Genomic DNA, 21011 nt, shown 5'->3' with positions numbered 1-21011 from the left:
ATTAATTTTTTTTTAAATTTATATGTTTTTCGTGAATTGCAAATCTAATATTTTTTATGAAAATGGTCGTTAGCATTAAAAATAGAGCTTTCTATGCCTATAGTAAAAGATCATAATTTATTTACTTGAAAACTTTACTTTTTTTTTGACGAGGGGTACTCAGCTTTACGAAAATTATAGAAGGGGTACTCATATGTCAAAAGTTTGGGAAACACTGCCCTAGACTATCAGCTGTCAAATGGTTTTTTTTAATGAGTTGCCAACACTTTACGGCACGGATAGTGGCAAATTTAAATCTTGCGTTAATTCTAAAACATCCTTTATAAAGAAATTTTTTTAAAAAAAATGTTAAAATTTACGAAAACGTTGAAAGAAACTAAATTGTTATCATTAAAAATAGAACTTTAAAAATTTTTAAACAGAATAAAAAATTAATTTTAGGCAATAATATGCTTCTAGCTACGCAAAAGAGAATTGATTGAAAGTCAACAAAATGAATATTTCCGGTGAACCATAAAATTACCAAAGCGTCTAGTATATTTAATAATTTCACAGCACTGAGTGTCAACAATGCCGTACTCTGTATGAAAAGAAGCGTTACATTTAAAACGGTGCGCATGTGATTATTAGTGTTCAGATATAATGATCAATGTGAATTCCAGTATAAAAGTTGCAAACGATTTTTGTTATTGTAAAAATCAATACAGTAGTAGTGTAAAGTAGCGTAATTCATACGGTTGAGTCACCAAGATAGAAAAAAAATCATTTGAAAATATTATTGGGAAGGAATGTTTCCGTGGAAACTGAATTATCAGAAAATTTTATTTAAAAGGAAATAATGACATTAGAGCAAACGAAAATACACTTCTTTTCCAGAAACCAAAAGTAATTTTCCCGAATCTTTCTGACAATCAAACATTCTTGTTTTATACTTCATCAGTAGAATTTGAGAATACATGCAAAATGCAATCCTGTAAAAAATAATAATAATAATTTCTTTAAAAAAATATTACATTTTTGATTCACCGTAACTAAAAGGAGCGTCCAAAGTAATATAATAATAAATGGAAATGAGTATTAAAAAATAATGAATTAAAAGTAGCTCAAAAAATAATACTAAACACAAAGATTAAGAGTTGTTACGATTAATAAATGCCTCGCTAGTTTGTTCTTTTATATTGTTGGAATTTGCTTTTTATCATTCTTTTTTTTATTCATCGCAATTTGTAGTTCAGCCGAGACATAATAAAAAAAAAATACAGCTTATGTTTTTTAAGAAATTTTTTTAAATTGCAATTAACTTACTTCAAAAGGAGCCATGACTTTCTTTATCTCTTCTTTCTAGAAAAGTATTTTAAATTCATCAGATTTTTTAGTTTAATATTGTAAACAAAAAGATATTCAAAAAAAATTTCTAATTTCATTTTTCATAATATAATGTCTAACCAAACTATTTCAACAAAATATTAAACCATTAAAAATTAAACAAATTTTTAATTAAAATTACAAAAAAAAAATACTTACATTTGCAACATTTTTTAATTTTTCTTCTTGACATTCATTGCACTAGAAAAGAAAAAAAAATATTGCATTGGTATCTGAGCTAATAATATTAATCAATCAGAATTACAATAAATGAATTTGTTTAAAATATTTATAATGTTTTCACTCAGTAGCAATGAAAAAACTAGAGATAAAGTAATCTTTCCTATGCATGGAAAAAGTTTTTAATTATTAAAAACTTAATTACCTTATAATGTCACGATGCCTTCACTAAAATATTTATAATGCTTCATAGCATTAGTGAAAAAAATTTGAAGAAATTCTTTTCAATAGTTGGGATTAGTGGATTTAATATTGGGTTGGATCTGAATTTTTTTTATTTATATTGATTTTTCAAAATTGGTTCTTTAAATTGATTTAAATATTCTTTTATTTATTTAGTATGCTTTTAAGTTTTTAGTGTTTCGTATAATATGATTAATTTCTAATCTTTTTCTCTCTCTTTACAGTGTTTGATTTTAATATTATCTTGATAGCTCTAATTCTATTTTTTAAAAGAAATTCCTATAATGTAATTGTTCGTATCTACTTCGAACTTGATAGCTTCAAAGCATTGCACTTCTTAATGAAGAGTACTTCATTTTTTATCTTTACATCATGTTTATTTTGTTCATTTCATTCCATTTTTGTACAAATCATTTTGCATTTGAAAATCGTTTGCAATCGAAACCACTTTATTTATCAACAAAATATTGTGATAAGCAAGTTCTATTAAATTGTTTTAGAGTGAATCAAATCATAAGAATAATTTCTATAAATAATATAATATTACAATTTTTCTTTGCAGGGATATTAATATATCTAAAGTTTATTAAATTTGATCGTGTATATTATTAGTCACTGCTTATCATCAACATAAAAAGGCATACATATCATTAATAAAGTATACATATAAATCAACATATCATCAACACAATATACATATACATCAATATATCATTAACACAGTATACAAACACATCAGCATATCATCAACATAATATATATATATATATACATCAACATAATAACATAATGCACGCATACATCAACACATCATCAACATATATACAAATATATCTACTTATCTGTGATGCTTGGCCGCCATTGACAACGTCTGCGGAAACGATTGGCGAGATTTACCGCCGCCGTTGAGGTTTTTTTTTTTTTTTTTTTTTTTTTGAATAGATAATTTTAAGAAAAGTCTTGAGTGCTGCGTTTTATTTCAGACATGTGTTTTCTTTAAGAATACGCTCATGTCATTACAATATCAACATTAATTTGGAAATTAAATTTTTAAAACTTTTACTGAATTTGATGATTGTAAATGATGTTAACAGATTAACAGACCTATCTATGGATATGCCAAAATATAATTTTAAATGTGTGTATAAATGTGTATTAAAAGTATGTATAACCTTAAATATAAATCTCACAGAAATGGTCATTGCCTCGGTATTTTAAGTCGTATATTACAAAATTTTTATTTATTTTTAATCGCAGTTGTATCTACACAAATCAGTTAACTTAAGGAACCCAAGAATTATTATCAGATTACGCTTTTTAAATAAAATAAATTAATCAAAAAGCACTTATGTTTTTTTTTTTTTTTTGCTTCTTTTTTAATTTCTGGGATATTACCTTTTTTTTTTTTTTTTACTTTTTTTGTTTGATGTAAATACAAAGAAAAATATTGTAGTTATCAAAAAATTCGAACTTAAAAGTTTGTCGAATCTCCTCTTTCAGACATCTCTGAATTCTAAAAACACATTTTTGACTACACAAAATACAATAAAATGCTTTGAGCTAAGTAGATGAAATTCGGTATATGGTCTTTACACCAAACTTTAAGATATCTGATTTTGAATGAAATCCATTCAGAGGAAGTCTATCTGTCCAACTGTCCAAAATATACGTTAACAAGATTACTACAAAACGAAAAAAGCTAAATGAATAAAATTTGTAATACAGATTTAACATCTAAAGTGTAGATACTTATCAACTTTGAAGCCAAATTTGACCGGTTTATATTTTCTATAGGTCTTTATTTGTATTTTTTCAGTTTGTTTGTATTTTTTCGTGCATTTAAACGCAATAACTAAAAAATTGAACTACTCAAATCAATGAAATTCGGTATGTGTTCTTCTGGCAACTGTAATTCTGTGTCAAATTTTAATTTCAATCGATCGAAAAACAATGTTCAAAAATATATATTTGAAGAATAAATTTAATAAAAATGCGAGATTCACGCCAAAGAGTCTATGTATTTATCTATTAATCGCCAATACTATGCGATCCATTGGCGGCCTTACAAAATATCCCTATTTTATGCGGGGAGAGAGTATGCGGGAAAGCTTTGGGGAGACCACTTCCACTGGCTTTACTTCAAATCAAAAATGTAACAAATCAATAAATAATTTGTTAACTTAGTACTAAACTATCTATACATTTTTGTCTTTACTAATAAGAAACATGAATGTGAATGATTATGTGTGTGTGTTGGCATTCTACCGGATAGACACTTTGGCCAAAGGTTGCCAAACCTTTTTGGATGGAAAAAGTTTGGCAACCTTTGGTTTGTTGGGTTACCAACAAACCAAACAACCTTTGCAACTTTTGCAAAGGTTTTTGCAAAAGTTGCATTTTTTTCTTACTGCACATGTATTTACAGAATTGGCGGTTTTTTTTTTTTTTTGGTTTTTTTTACATGAAAAAAAAAAACCCTCGAAACGATTTTTTAAAAATAAAATTAAATATAAGCAATATTTTTGTTTTACCAGATGATGGCCGAGCTGTAATTTAATAAATATCATAAGAAATTATAATTAGATTTAAGAAATTATTTTTAGGTTTGGATCTGCAGTATAAAATGATCAAATTCCTTCTCCTGCTTAAAAAAAAATCTTTGACAAAACGAAATAATAAAAATTTAAGTGATTTACATCATATTTGAATATTAGGATTTTGTTCACAAGCTTTTCACCCATTTTATTTTCTCATGTTTCAAAAACAAAGTACCTTTTTTATGGTTTCCACACTCGTGCTGCAATACCAATCTCTGACTTCCTTGCCCGTTTTGCGATCTCCAACTCCAGGACAGCACTGTTTGGCGATTTTATCAAACTGAAACAAAATATATTAAATTTATTTTAATGCTTGTTTAATGAAGGTAAAATTCTTTTAATAAAGAATTATTTTAAATTTTACCATTATACCAGCTCGACAATTGCAATTTCAGTGCAGTCAATGCTAAATCTGCCATCATCATGAGATAGTAAAACCTTTTCTTTTAGATTCGATTATTATTATTTTCCATATTTAATGAAAATTTGTATTTTTAATTAAATTTATAACACACGCTTAACAGCTATTTCAATTCTAATGTGGTTTCCATTTTAAATTATTTTTTCACATTTTATTGGATCTGCCTATAAGGACAAAGTTTCGAAGAATTTAATTGGCAAGGTCCATTTTTATGCGTTGCTAATTAAAAGGTACAGCATAAGATGGGTTTGCACTCGGTCAGTTATAAGACGGCCAGTAGGCAACGTATGTGTAGAAAGGCTGAAAAATGCTGTTCGGTCAGTGGCAACGGGACAACATTCAGCTGTATGGCATTTTTTTTTCTTACTGCACATGCATTTATAGAATTGGCGTCTTTTTTTTTTTTTTTGACATAAAAAAATTGAACACTTATTATAGATTTATTGCGACATTTTTTCGTCTTTGTCCTTTCTAATGCGAGATGGTGTGTATGTTTTTTTTTTCTATAGTTTTCAAAATTTAGGTATGATGATCCTTTTTTTTTTCTTTTAGCATGTTTTTTTGTATAAATATCCATCCTTTTAATACGATACGCAGTGAAACAGAAAAATTCAGAAAAGCCAAAACGGCAATTTATAGCCAAGCATGGAACGCCTGAATCTATCTAATGAAATTGTGGCGAACATAAATCAGTCCTTTTCTGCATATTCGCTGTCTTACTGGCCGTCTTATAATGGCCGAGTGTAAACCCATCTGTACTCTAATTGTGTCAAGAAAATAGCAGGAAACGAGATACTAATTGAAGATAAAAGAAAAAAAGGAACAAAATAATTAAGATGAAGAAATAAAGCATCGTTCCTTCGTCTTAATAATTCTTTTTGCCTCACAGTGATGTATTGAAATTAATTTCTATTTATTCTGCCGATGTCGTGTTTTCAGAATAAAAATAAGCGATCTTAGTATATTTTTTCTTATATACAAAACCATTCTCCTTTTCATTTTCTTCATGGGATTTGGTACTTTTAACGTTACAAAATAGAGAATTTTACTTTTGTATTATAAGCAGAGGATCCACCTTAATCAATGGAAATCTATATCATTATTTAAAACGATTTTGTGATTAACAATGATCATCCAATCAATGGACTCCATTTCTTTGAGGTAACCGTTGATTGTTCTAAAATAATGAAAGCTTCATAACTCAGTTTGGATCCCATACATTTTATAGACGCTAAAATTTAGAGAATTAAATGAAATTATTTATTAAAAATTATTAACAGGACTTTGATTTCACAGTTTTTTTTCAGCGCGACATTTATTGACTGTAACAACAAAATATAGTTCTTGGCATTAGTTAAAGCGTTTTCCCAATTGAAAGCTTACGCCAATCTCTAATGGATTAAAATTAACAATTGCGATTATTAACAAAAATGCAGCCAAATGGATCGATAAACAACCCGCATTTTCTTTGAAGACATTTTGAAAACACGACAACATGAGTGTAAACAGAAATTAATTTCCAAATATCACTTTGAAGAAAGACAAATAATAGAGACGGAGTAAACGAAACGTTTCCTTAACCTGCGTACACGCCCTCTATTGGCCTTTCAGAGTACTATTTTAACGGCATTTTTGATTTTTCAATATATTTAATACTAGCCGCCTTTGGCGACCAGCCGGTTCGCCAATCTTAATGTTCGTTAAAATTTTAATAATTAAATATTTTATGCAATTCCAACTTTAATAGATTCTTCAGCAAAATATTTTAAAACTTCAAATTTTGATAGTCATATAATTCACTCATAATATTATAAAGGCCTTCAGTCATAACGTGATATGTATCTCTCTCATTTTCTGTTACCCCTCGTAGAATTTATGCTTTAAATTAAAGTGGAAAGGATTAACCTGCAATTAATATAATAATATTTTTTACTGAAACAAAGCATTTTTTTAATAATATGATTACTGATAATAGAGTCACTGAGCGTTTAAACTTTATGGGCACTAAAGAATATCTTTCTTAATTTATGTAATATCTCAAGAATTTGTCAACAAAATTTTCTCAGATTCATCATGAACGGATCGATTCATTAACAATGTTTCATTTTAAATGCATCAAACACTAAGAAAATAAAATGAATCGTTTAAAATAATCGGTCGAAAATAGGTTTAAAAAAACTACTTAAAAAACGATGTACTTAAAACTATAAGCATATATAAAAAAAATATATAACTAACATAAATACAATTTAATTACAAAAGCATGCAACTAACCTAAAAATAATTTAAATCATTGAAAACAGGTTAAAAAAAACTACTTAAAAAACGATGTACTTAAAACTATAAGCATATACAAAAAATATACAACTAACATAAATACAATTTACTTACAAAAGCATACAACTAACCTAAAAGTAATTTAAATCGTCCGTTGATAATGGTTGCCATGCCAACAATCAGAACACAGTGCGCATGCGTGAATTTTCTTCGCCTTTTACGGTAACGCAAATGCGTGAATTTTTCTACGCCAGTTGGGGTAACGCTATGCAGATTATACATTTTTAATTTCCTTTATTCTGTGTTATTTTAATTCAAAAGTACTTCAGAATGAATCTGAAACATGGATTAATTAACAATGTTTAATTTTAAATGCATAAAACATTAAGAAAATAAACAGAATCGTTTGAAATAATCCGCCGAAAAATCTTAACCCTAGCCTCATTACTGTTGGGAGAAAAAAAGAACTAAAGCCTAAATCATTTGGCGTTGGGGAAAATGGAAGATTATTTTGGCGGAAAAGTTGGCGGTGGGGAAAATGGAAGATTTTTTTGGCGGGAAAGTTAGTTTTTAATTAATAATTAAAATTCTAATTAAAATTTCAAAAAAAGGGACCCCAGGTGCACATTCCCGACCTCTAAGGTATACATGTACCAAATTTGGTAGCTGTATGTCAAATGACCTGGCCTGTAGAGCGCCAACACACACACACACACACATTGAGCTTTATTATAAGTATAGATGAGATGTAATATTTCGCTAATTAGTTTTAGCTGACAAAAATTTCGCAATTCTCAACTCCTTATTTCCATACGGACTTTTAGTTTATGGAGAATATTATTCATAAGAGTAAAAACTTTTGCGTGATTTTTATTTTCTTTTTCTATTCAGCATGCATTTCGTATTCACTGATCGATTTTTTTTTTCTATTTTTCGGTATGAAGTTGTGAGTAGAGCTGTGCCGATTTTCGGTTTATCGAAAAAAAATCGATTTTTTTGTTGCCATTTTCCGAAAAATATCGATATATCGAGATCATAATCATGAATAACAGTTCACAATGAATCGCGATACAATAAATCGATATTCACAATTAATTTGCGTTTTCGATTTTGTTGTGGTTATCGGTTAGGGTTTATTGTTGCTCTTCCTTTTTTTTTCACCTTCATACATAATTTTTTTAAACTTTTCTATAAATACTGTCGTGTTCTAATAGATAAAAATATTTGTTTTAAGCACGCCATTTTGGAATAAATTATTCTCTGTTCCCTAACTGAATGATACCATTATAGAAAAATAATAGCGATTGTCAGAAGGTTGTTGACTGTCCTTTGTTTAATCGCCAAATATTCATCTTCATAAATAAAAGCAAAAAGGATTAATTCATATTGAATCCACAATTTTATTCACAGCTCGCATTTATACACTCAAACGTACTCGCGTAAAAAAAAGAAAACGTAATTAATTTTTAAAGAAATTAAAATTAATTTTTCTTTTTTGAATTCATGATTTATTAAAATACTTTATTTTACTTGTTAAAGGCATTATTAAGTCGTTTACCATTTTTTAAAATGAAGAATGAAAAAAACTGAAGTATTTTCAAATCAGCAGTAAAAAGAGTAAAATTTTAAAAATTATTATATTAAAATTATTATTGCTTTGCCATTGGTACACTTTAATAAAGGGCTTTTAATAAAATTATTTTCTAACTATTTTTATTCAAAAGAAAACGAATATTTTTATTATATAAATTGAAACTTCTTTTTATTTGGAGTCGTTCTGATCAGTCAATATGTTAAAGAGATGCTATTTATAACTTATAATAGCTATAGATAAATAATGATATCACGATATAGTGAAAAATATCGTTATGTGTTAGACGATATATTGCGATGATGAAGTTCGGTTATCGCCCAGCCGTAGTCGAGAGCTATGCTATGTTTGCGATGGAATTAAGCTAATTTTGCAGCGAAATAAACGTTATTATTACTCACTAGTGGACTGTAACGTAATTATCAGTACGAAACATAATTAAGACAAGCGAATAAAAACAAGATAAAAATTATTCTTTCTTTAATTTGATATTAGAGGACGGCTTTTTTTCCTCCTATTCTTTATTTGTAAAAATGATATCACGAATTGTATAAAAATAAACGTCGAAGTAAAATTAATTAAATGCTTTTATTTCATAAAATAAACTGGTAAATGTCATTGAAATTAATTGGAATTAGTCAGTTCTAATACTTTTATGCAATTTTATATAACTTGACTTGTTTCAATTTGTAATTACGGAATTTTAGATTTCGACTTTATTAGAAATCAATTTTAATTTACTTATGTGATCGAATTTTAAAATTTTGTATATTTGATTGTACATAATGGCAACAAACTATTTTAATATTTTCAATTATACTTCCAATTAATCGACTGAGTTAGTTAAAGTATATTTCCGTACTAAAAGAGTTACTTGCTAGTGAGTTTAATTTAATATTCCATAATGTTTGAAACAATGATATTGCAAATTAAATAGTGATAGAGCATTTTTAAAATCTCTTTTTAGTGAATTTATTATTTTGAATACTTGGTTTTTTTGTTTTGTTTAAATATTTAAAATAGGAGGGAAAAAATCCTACCTCTTCTGGTATTTATGTTTTCTGTATTTGTCCAAAGCAGTTTTCTATTTTATCCCCTGTAACATCATTATCTAGAAAAGAAAATAGATTATATTTTATGCAAATAGAAAATGTCAAGAATTTATACTAGACTATAGCATGGAAAGTTCGGAAAACTTGCTTTGCTTGTATTCGAAACTGCGTTTACAAATGTTGCGTGTAAAATATAAATAGGAAATATCAAATAATCCTTTTATCATGTTTTCTTTTTTTCCTTTCCTTTTTTTTTTTTGAAAAACATATAAAATTAAAAAGAAAGATGAAAGCAACTACTACAGATAAAACACCAGATACACTATTATATTACAGTACATTCCTGCGTATCCGGCTTAATGTAGTGGATGAGAAAGCCCGATAACAAAAAAAACCCGGGTAGGCCAGAGTTCTATGAACTCATTTCGTTGCCCACCAATACCAGAAGACGAAGTTTTTACACCAAAGCGCTTTTATAATACATATTTTCTCACTTCTTAGTGAGTACTAAGCCCTCCATTTATCTCAAGCCACGTGAAATGTGAAAGCCGCCGTTTCCCGGTGAATCATTGAAGCAGTTGCCTGTAACGTGTCGAGTTGAAATAGAAGACTTTGCACTGGTAGTTTAATCTTCGGCAATGAAGAAATAATGAACAACAAGCAGAACGCTGCTCTTTTCCAAACACAACTCATATTTTGCACACGGCATGAAGAAGGGTCGTATCAGATGCCTGTTTCCAATGCCTTGGCGATGTTGCCTATACAATACCTTGCCTTCCTCATTTAATTACAACAAGAGAAAACTAGGTCAAATAGTTTCGAACCGGATTCTCTGGAATGTACTGTAATTAATTACTTTTCTTTTCGTTAGAATAAATTAACACCAGAATAATTGGCAACTAGAAATGTTCATCGGAAGAAAAGTTTAAAAGATTCCTAGTCCAGAATAGTAGTAAGAAATTAATAAATCCTTTAGTCTAGTAGTTTTTCAAAATATATATGCAATACAAATTTTATCAATTTTAATATTAGTAGTTTTGAATTATTGGGAAAAGAAGTGTTTGCGATTTTAATTTTGGAATCACGATACAAGTTGGTGCACTTGACGTTTTTGAAATCTATCCTTCTTGTAGTATAAGTTGAAGTCGCTCCAGGTATCACGTATAATCCGTACAGTGCCAATTAATATACGTGAGGAGTGTTATGGACTTGACAACATTATTTTGCTTATTATCCGCCTTTGGAAACCAACTGTTTTATTTAGAATATATGTTGCGTTTAAATTTAAACCAATTTCTGAAACATAACTTGATATTCATCATCCCCTTAACATATTTTAATCATTCAATTATGACAGATATTATAGTGGTGTTATATTAATAACCTTATACCTGTGTTCTTTTAATCATGTAGTATATGAATGACCGCAGAGTAGTTAATTATTAAAATATAATTATTCGGTGATGTCGGTCTTCTTAATTTTATGACTTTATTTGACTTTCTTTTTCTTCATGTAAACTACACAGAATCCTTATTCATCAGTTATAAACAATAAATGGCCAAGATCTGTTGCCAATTTTTGTAGAAACTGATACCACAACAATATTTGCTGTTTCCCTCCCTACATAAAACTGTCTATCAAATTTCAGAGCCATATTTTCAGAAACGAAGAATTAACAATACTAATATACTGTTTCAACAAGTAAAGTCCCCGGCTCATTTTTATCCTGTGATCAAAAGCATTTTTATATTAAATTACGTTAGATGTGAAGCCGTTTTATTTTAATGGCCAAACACCTGTTCAGTTTTTTTTTTTTTTTTTTTTTTTTTTTTTTTGATCCACTTGAAAGTTCCTCGATGGGAAGAGTCAAGTTCCAGTTATCACAGAGGTCGTGGTGGCCTGGTGATAAGTCTCGGTATCAGAACCAGAGGACTTCAGGTTCGAGACCTGATTTAACCGAGGAACCGTCGTGTAAGCGGGTCTGGTGCACACTAAATCCGTTGGAACCAAACGCCCTCCCGCTGGTGTAAAGCTGGAGAGGGGATGTCAGCTCACATGTCGCCCTCGTCATCTGACAGCGGTTCAAAATTACGAGGTCCGTCTTAAAATAGCCCTAGTGTTGCTTAAAAACGGGACGTTAATATAATATAACTAACTAACCATGTTATTACAGTGCCAATAAAGGTATAACTGGGCGAATAATCTGTTTTCAAATTGAGCATTCATTCTTAGTACTTTAGCGTACATGGCAATAACTTTCTTATTTTTTATGCAAACTGTGAAATTAGTAAAAAGAATCCTTTTTCTTTAGTTTTCAACAATGAAAAAAAAAAAAGGCATGCGATTCAATATTTCATGAAACAATGACAACTGATTGAATTTCATTACAATAATGGCAACTATTGTTTATTGTTAGTAATTATACAAAAAGTATTTAGAAAAATTATTAAAATTCAAGAAAAAAAAACTGCAAAGCAGTTAGACTGATATCATTGAAAAGATAATTTCTTTTAATATTCAAACTACTTAAATGCTTTTTAACTTTTTGAAATATACTAGGAGAAAGTTTAGTAATCGTCAAAAAAATTCGAACTCCAGATTTTGACATATTTCCACAACTCAGACCTACCTGAGTTCAAAAAACCCATTTTTGGAATCCTATCTGTTTATCTGCCTGTGAAAAGCCAACTTAAAAACTCTTTGACCTAGAAATTTAGTAATTGATTTTTAAATCACATTTTTTGATTTCTTTCAAAATTCGAATGTAATCCATTCACCGAAAACATATCTGTCTGTTTGTCCGAATGCTACTAAATGCCATAACTGCAGAATAAGGAACTAGACAGGTGAAATTTGGTATGCAGTTTAGCATCTTAGAATTATTTCAAATTTTGAGCCGCATTTTTCGAAGAGCTGATCAGTCTTAACTTTTGCATACATGTAAACGCGATTAACTTAAAAACGAAATGACGCGCCTAAATGTGATATATTCCTCGAAATGACAGTTCTGTGTTAAATTTCGTTTTCCATAAGTTGTAAATAAAACGTTCAAAATATACACTCTATTTTCTTCTTTACTCTTATGAAATATAAAAAGTATATGTCCCGGAACCTGACAATAAAAATTTGAGCTCTTATGGCTTTCATTTTCTTGTCTATGGTCCCCAATTTTTATGAGGGAGGTAAGGTGATGAAACCTTTATACGGAAGTATGCCAGAAAATTTTGGAGTTCGAGTATTTTTGCCGACTTGTGCAAAGAAATTGTACAATTTCAGCAATTATTGCCAACAAACACCAGTATCTCGCTTAATTTTTAATCAAGCGACATTAAAAATTAAGGTAAATTTAAAACCATTTGGTGTGGTCTCCTCAAAACAATCTTGCATACTCTCTAATAATTTGCCAGACCTTACGTGGTATTGGCATACAATAGTTACGAAATATTAACTTTTGGCGTGATTTTTGCCTTTTTACTGAATTTATCCACGTTTTTCTCAACCGATTGAAGTAAAAAATTTGACCCAAACGTGCGCTTGAAGTCACAAAATCCCATACCAAATTTAATATATGTATGTTTTTATATATTATGTTATGTTTTTGAATTATCGCGTTTCAATGTTTCTGAAAGTACAGACTGGCAAACCGGTCAATCCCTTGTTGCATTTGTTTCAAAATTTGACAGGTGTCTACGCTATAGATGTTAAATCTGTGTACCCGATTTTGTCTATCTGACTCTCTTTGTTTTGTAATTATCGTGTTAACTTATATTCGAACAACCGGACAGACGAATTTCCTGTGAATAGATTTTACTCAAAATTTGATCAAAATCTAAAAATGTGGTAATGCGATCCTATACCAAATTTCAACCGCCTAGCGTTTCAAAACGCTTGTGAGTTATCTTTGTCACAGAAAGACAAACGAACATCTTCCAAAAATGTGTTTTCTGAACTCGAGGAGGTCTAAAATGTGAATATACGTCAAAATCCCGAGTTCGAATTATTGACGATTATTATACTTTCTCTAAATAACGTATACTAGAAAGTAAAAATAACTCCCTGGTAGCCAATTTTTACTCTCCAAAGTACATATTGGAGAAATTTTGTAGAATTAAATCAAACATCTGCTCTGTAGAGCACAAATGCAGATACAAAGACAAACATTCTCTTTCATGATTAGCACTGATTATGCTCTAAATGGAACGAGATATTTTATTCAAAACAAGGGTTATTTTTATAAGCATGGACAAAGAGTCGGAAAGGGCCTGTTCAATAAATCAGTAAACACCTGATAAAGTAAAAACATCCTGGGCGTGCAAATCTTATCTCTAGTTTCAAAGAAATTCATTGCAGGAATGGAAGAGGAGAATCATCACTCTCCATTCAGATCGAAGAGTAAGTTAGGAATGACTAAAATCGATTACGCTTAGTGCTCATGGCAAAACGATGCAACGGAGTGAGAGAGTGATGCTTTTCAGCCTTAGCCATTCTTCTTCTAGCAATATGATCCCCTCCCCCCACAGGTTGTTTGCGAAACCAGCTGTCGAGGATTGGCGCTCGAAATAGCAATTATTTCTATCCTGTGCTATTGTATTTCTACCACGATGTTTATTTTCTTATAATTACTATTTTTATGGTGAAAGGAAACTTTCCATTTTATTAATGGATATATGCACTCCCGAGTATCAGTTTCGCGACTATCCGGGATAGTTTTCTTTTATCGTAATTAAGTGAGGAAGGCAGAAGCAGAAGCAGAAGAAGTCCTCTATTAAGGACTTTTTCAAAAATTAATAACTGTAAGTTTTGACTCTTATCTTAGGGTTATCTTTTCATATCTGTGTAATCATTTATCAGTGAAAAATAAAATCAGTTTGTGTCTTTTTTTTTCTTAAGAATTAGGCCTACAATTTCAGATTTTGTTTATGTTTCTTGAATTTAAGTTAGGCATTACCGAATCTGTGTTAAAATGTGAACAGTTTATATCCTTTAACTTACTTTTTCTACCGGCAACTGCTTCTATGATTCACCGGACCGCGGCTGTGGTCACATTGAGGTAAATGGAGAGATAAGTACTCAAGAAGAAATGAAAAAATGCGTATGACGTAATAAATTTGATATAAAAACTTTTTCTGGTATTGGTGGACAAAGAAATAAATTCATAGAACTCTGGCCTATCCGGCTTTTTTATTATCCGGTCTTCCCTTCCGCCACATTAGGCCGGATACTCAGGAATGTAGTGTATCTTAAAATTTGTTCCTTCTTCAAATTAAATTCGTGATCGAATACGTTTTATTATACATGGACAAAACGTATTTTGTTTTTACATTATCTTCGAAAATGAAATTCCAGCAAAGCACCGCTTATATGTTTCTCATCATTTTCTCATTTATGCGCCATTTCATTAGAGTACTGATTCATTGTAGTGGCCATAAGTAACAACAAAGCACTTAGTTTTCACGAAGGAAAGAATGCCTCCCCCCCGTTTTTTTAAATTCGAAAATTTCCAACATCACCCATTATTTTTCTGTTCCTTTTAACCCATTCACTGCCATTTACGAAATATCTCGAAGCAAACTGCTATGAAATTAAGTGTCTGTAAATTTCTCTGGCAGTGAATGGGTTGAAAGGACTGTGAAAATAAACATCTGAGCGCTGGTGGAGTTCACGGCCTTGTCCAAGAACCACAGTTTCATGTTGAGGGGAGGAAAGAGGATAGCATTTTTGCGGGAGAATGCGAGAAAGTTTAGGAGTAATCACACCCGCTGGTTATTCTACAAATATTAAATACAATTCAACTTCATTTGCTTTTAAGAATGGAATAAAATATTTCATGAAATAATTGAAATGGTTTCGATTTTGTGAAATACATTCTTAAAAAAAATGTGTTAATAAAAATCTAAATGTTCGTTTGTTCAAAATCTTAATCTTCGAAAGCTCACCGATTGTTTTGAAATTTTAGCATAATGCATTTGAATACATGCATGTTTTTATATATATAAAAACTTTTTTAAGAAATAGCGACACCTATTGGACATTCTAAACATTTTTCGATTCCATTTTAATCTGATATCCAATTTTATGATTCCAAGGTTTCCGATTTCATTGTTAAATTGCATTTCCATAGATTTCAATTTATTTTCTTTGTTATTTAATTCTGTGACATTGGGTTGGAATTGAGGTATGTTGTTTATCATCGCCGTCATTTTAAGGCAATAATTATTATTATTTTTTTTTTTTCATTTCGTTTTTCAAATGTTTTTTTTTTTTTTTTTTTTTTTTAATTCGCAATACAATTGATGGTGGATTTGAGCTGTATCGGTTGACTTTCATTTAAATTCAAATTGCGTTGCGAAAGTGTCTTCTTCGGTATTGCGAGCGGATTGAAATATTTTGTTTCTCATTGTATTAGAATTGAAACTGTATCAGTTGGTTTGTATTTAAATTAAAATATTTCGTCCATATTTTCCATTTTTTTCACAGTGTTTAATTTCTAGTATATGTAGGGTAGAGAAATCGTCAAAAGCTTCGAAATGTGGTGAATCTCCACATTTTTGATGCCTCTGAGTTCCAAAAACATATTTTTTTTAAATAAAAGACCATCTGTCTGTGACAAAGATAACTCAAAAACGGCTTGTGCTAAACAAATGAAAATTGATATACGGTTTTAATAAGTCAACCATCTAACTCTCCGACCCGCCCGAAGGCACACGGATTTAAACCATAAAACTGAATGACCTGACCGCCGCAACAGCAACATTAGCGGGAACTGTGGTTGAGTTCTAAGGGCCGTCACCGGCCACGGTACAACCCTCCCCGAAGGAAGTACGTCCCGTCATCGATGGGAGGAGTCAGATCCCCCACCTAATAGTGTACCCTCCAGAGTGGCGAGATCCAACCACCATGCCGGAAGCATCTCATCCTCATTTCGAGGTGCCCCCCGGGGGTTATACGGTTTTAATAAAAAAAAATTGCAGATTTCTATCAAATTTTGAGTAAATCTGTCCAGAAGAAGTTCATCTGTCCGGCTGTTCGAATACAAGTTAACACAATAATTACAAAATAAGAGCGCTAGCTAGGTAAAATTCGGTACACACATTTAACGTCTATAGTGTAGAGATCCGTCAAATTTTGAATCAGATGAGTTGACCGTCTGTCAGACTGCCCTTTCAGAAACATGTAAACCCGATAGTTAAAAAACGCAATGATTTAGATATATCAAATTTGATACGCAATTTTGTATCAAATTTTTGTTTCATTTGGCTGAGAAAAACATATCTAAAACACAAATTCGATTTTCAAATACTATTAACTGCATATCAATGAATAATCGCCAATAAACTCGCCAAGGATGAGACTATAGATAGAGTAAAAATGCCACATTCATACCAAAAGTTAATATTTCGTAATCATTGTACGCCAATGCCGTGTAAGGCGTCCTCTGGCATGACAAGTTTATTCGAGAATATGCGAAAAAGTTTTTTTGCGGGACCACTCACGTTGCTTTTAGTTTGGGATTTTTCCTTTTTTATTGTTTTAGAATTTTATATGTTAGAACCTAGCATATTCAAAGAAACTACGATAGCAGAATGTGCACGATGGTTCTCAACCAAGTTAATTTCTTACTTAACGATATTTAAATTCACTTTTGTAGCATATCCCGGGTAACATATCCCCCCCCCCCAGCGAAGGCTCTTCAAATATGGGGACGAGAAGCTTCTGGAATGGTGGTTGGTTCTCGGCGTTCTGGTGGACATAGAAATGGAGTGGAAGAACTACCCCTATCGATGACTGGACGTACCTCCTACGGGTAGAGGTTATACCGTGGCCGGTTATGGTTCTTAGGATTAAACTTTAGTTTTCACAAGGTGTCCGATCATTCAGATTTTTCCGTGTGTCTCACAGCGGGTTGAAGTAGTTGTTTAGTGATACCTCGGGTAAAGTAGAAATATTGCCCCGTTTATTTTTCTATATAATATGATTGTTAGGATTAGCTCCCCTTTCTAACCCTATATGGCAGCGCATTCCCATTGTTTTTGAAAGTTATGTAGAAAAGATTGCGAGTTCGCAAATTGTACAGACTAAGTCTATGGCAAAGAATACCGACGTGCTCTGATTGGTTTAAGTCTTGGCATCTTTTTGACAATGTTTTACACTCATAATAGTGTAGTTCGCTTATTTGGCTCATACCTTGTACCTTTCATTAGTTTTATGGAAGATACGAGTGAATATCAACCCTGTCTAATTTTTATTAATATAATTGTTTTCTCTAAATATTACTAGTAATACTACTATTAATAATAATAATAAATATTACTAATAATACTAGTAATACAAGTAACTAATGTTGTTTATGCACAGAAGTATAAAAACAATATGAAAGTAATTATTCAACATATGATGCAGCAAAAATAATTCTTTTTTTTCTATGATTTTCGTGCCTTTATTAGATAATTTATGCAGTCATTGAAACTTGTTGCTGAAAGTTTGTTACTTTCCCAACAACTACATATGGGTAGATGATTACTTAGTGACCAAAACGTATAAATATGTAAGCTTTAACAGAATATATGATTTCGTAGCTAATTTTTTTAGTTATATCAAAATAATATTAAGAAGAAACACAAACAAAAATATTTTTAATTAATTTTAATTTTTATATTTCCTTAATTTAGGTTTCATGATTTGATCTCTTCTGCTATATATGTGTTCCAGATTAATATTACATGTAAACCGTAAAAAATGGGGGGGGGATAAATTCACATATTTTATTTATTTTTATAAAAATATATTTCGGTATGGCATCTTTTTGGCAAAACATTGCCAAAAAAGATGCCAAGGCTTAAACCAATTAGAACACGTCGGTATTCTTTGCCATAGACTTAGTCTGTACAATTTGCGAACTCGCGAAAAGATTTCTTGTTTACTTGGCAGTCAAGAAAAGTAAACGTTCACGTGAATGTGAGCGATCAGTAACTCGCGAGTAAAAGAAGAGCAAATTTATTTTAACGATCACGCGGAAATCCAGCGAGTTTCTTGTGAAATCAGTAGCTTATGAGGAAAATAATTTTTATTGTCTCAAAAAAATATTTGTAACCGTGATATGGAATTGCTTATAATATGGAATTGCTTAAAAATAAGGAGTGGCTCGATGTGAATAAATGGATGTCTAGTCAAGAAAACTGTTTCCTGATTTTTCTTGGGTAGAATCTTCTATTTTTGGGAAACAGAAGCACAGAGTATGTGTTAACGAACAGTGCAGAAATACTTCGTTAGGGAAATGTCCTCTATATTCGACAATAATGAATTAAGGTATTATAACGCGATATATAATAAGCAATTTTTTGTACGTGTTGGACTATAAACATTACATATATGTAGATTAAAAAAACACTCAAAAAATGTAAATAATAAAAAAATAATAATGTACAATTGACCGAGGTTAGATGATTAAACCTGCATTTATAATAATTCCTATTTTCAGTATTATAGTTTTGTTTTATTTTTCAGCTTTTGAATAATAATTAGATTGATAAAATACACTTTTCTGTCTAAGAAACAAACTTTTATTACAGAATTTCTTTTATTTTAAAAATGCAGGCTAAAAATTAATTTCTTGATCATTTGCCCCGCATTTTTTATATAGATTCACGCAATTCTTGTTTAAAAAAACACAGAGAATAATGCAGTGTAAGATTAAAAGAAGAACAAAGTTTTGAACTTTCTCCCTTAATTTTATACAAAACTGTATACATACCGCAAAAGGCAATTTTCAAAGCCTTCGCTTCCTCTATTGTAGATGCCTTCACTGACTCTGCCATAAACACAGCAGTCAAATAAAGAAAAACGCCTAGAAACATTTCACTTTTTACCTGAAAATGCGTTGTGAATATGTTTGAAATAATAATAATAAAAAAGGAATGGTACGCGTATTTTATACTAATGACAAACGAAGAAAATGAATGGCCTTGCTACCTCCTGCCGAGACCCCCAGTCCCGAAAGTGTGTCGCAAATATTCGTTTGATTGAAAAAAGAAACAGTGGTGATGAGTTAGGAACTTTGCTGCTGTCGAATTTTGTCCTAGTTGCGAAAAATGCATGAGGAAAAACCTCGATTTGGAATACAAGATGTACGACGCTAATAACGAAGAGGAGAGATATACGTGTTCGTAAACACGTATTAATTAATTCTTCTAAAAGTTATTGTAGTTGCGAAAGCAATCAAATGCTTCACGAAGAGAAAATATTGTACAAGAATTTCATTAATTATCTTTACTACTATTTTGATGTTAGGGTAATTATCACCATTGTTGCAAAATCAATAAATAGCTGTTTAAAAATTGATGTTCTGTTCTAAAATTGATTTATAGTAGATAATTAAGTTAAAAAGACAATTTTTTTTTATTTAATTAATTAATTTATTTATTTATTATTTTTTGCAAAAATATTTTTTTTGTTTAATATTTTTAATTTCTGAACTATCTTCTTCATAAAATCGTTGAATTTCGTTCCACGCTTATTCTTTTGGAAATAGCATAGATTTTTATATTTGCATAATATATGTATGTTTTTGAACTATTTTATATCTTATTATCACCACTTTTATAGAATTAATAAATAGCTTTCATTTTTAATAGTTCTCATTTCTGTTTTTTTAAATGATTTGTGGTAGATGATTAAATTAAAAAGACATGTTTTTGAAAAAATATAAAATATTTTTTTGTTCAATATTCTTAATTTCTAAACAATCTTCTTCATAAAATCGTTTAATTTTTTTTCTATGCTTATGTTTTTGGAAGTTACATGGATTTTTAAATTTACATAATACATGTTTCAGAGCTATTTTATAGCTCTATGTGCGATTTTGTCAAATTCTATGTTTTGGCCGAATTTTCTAACGGAAGACATCGCAAATTAAGATCTAATCCATAATTATTGTTCTGATATAGTGTAATAATATCTCTAAATGTTCTGCAATTCCTGAACTTGAGAATATGTAATATGTTTGTTTAAAAAATATTCTATAACTGTTTTATTGCTTCAAAATAAGAAAAAAAAAAATGTAAATTTTTATTTATCAGTTTAATCCCAATATTTAAAGACTAGATGGAAGGATAGCTTCGTTTTTAATTCAGAAACTATGAAATATATTTATTAAACTAATAGAAATATTTTGAACAAATCCTTTGATAAATTTTTAAACTAGATGGTTTTACTTTATTATTCTTTTTATTAAAAACATCAGCAACATATTTTTTTTAGAAAAATTAACATTTAACGTATATTTTGG

General features: G+C 30.0%; 1 long non-coding RNA gene across 1 annotated transcript; it reads right to left on the bottom strand.

The window, feature by feature from the left end:
• Positions 1–823: 823 nt before the first annotated feature.
• Positions 824–19709, bottom strand: LOC129964056 (uncharacterized). The gene is made up of 6 exons (XR_008784060.1): positions 19479–19709; positions 9715–9785; positions 4561–4665; positions 1525–1566; positions 1306–1341; positions 824–971 (listed from the first exon to the last, which is right to left on the bottom strand). It is a non-coding gene; the product is annotated as an uncharacterized LOC129964056 (long non-coding RNA).
• Between the last annotated feature and the right edge of the window lie 1302 nt (positions 19710–21011).

Source organism: Argiope bruennichi, chromosome 3, assembly GCF_947563725.1.
Source record: "Argiope bruennichi chromosome 3, qqArgBrue1.1, whole genome shotgun sequence".
NCBI lineage: Eukaryota > Metazoa > Arthropoda > Arachnida > Araneae > Araneidae > Argiope > Argiope bruennichi.
This window is presented reverse-complemented; position numbering and strand designations above follow the sequence as displayed.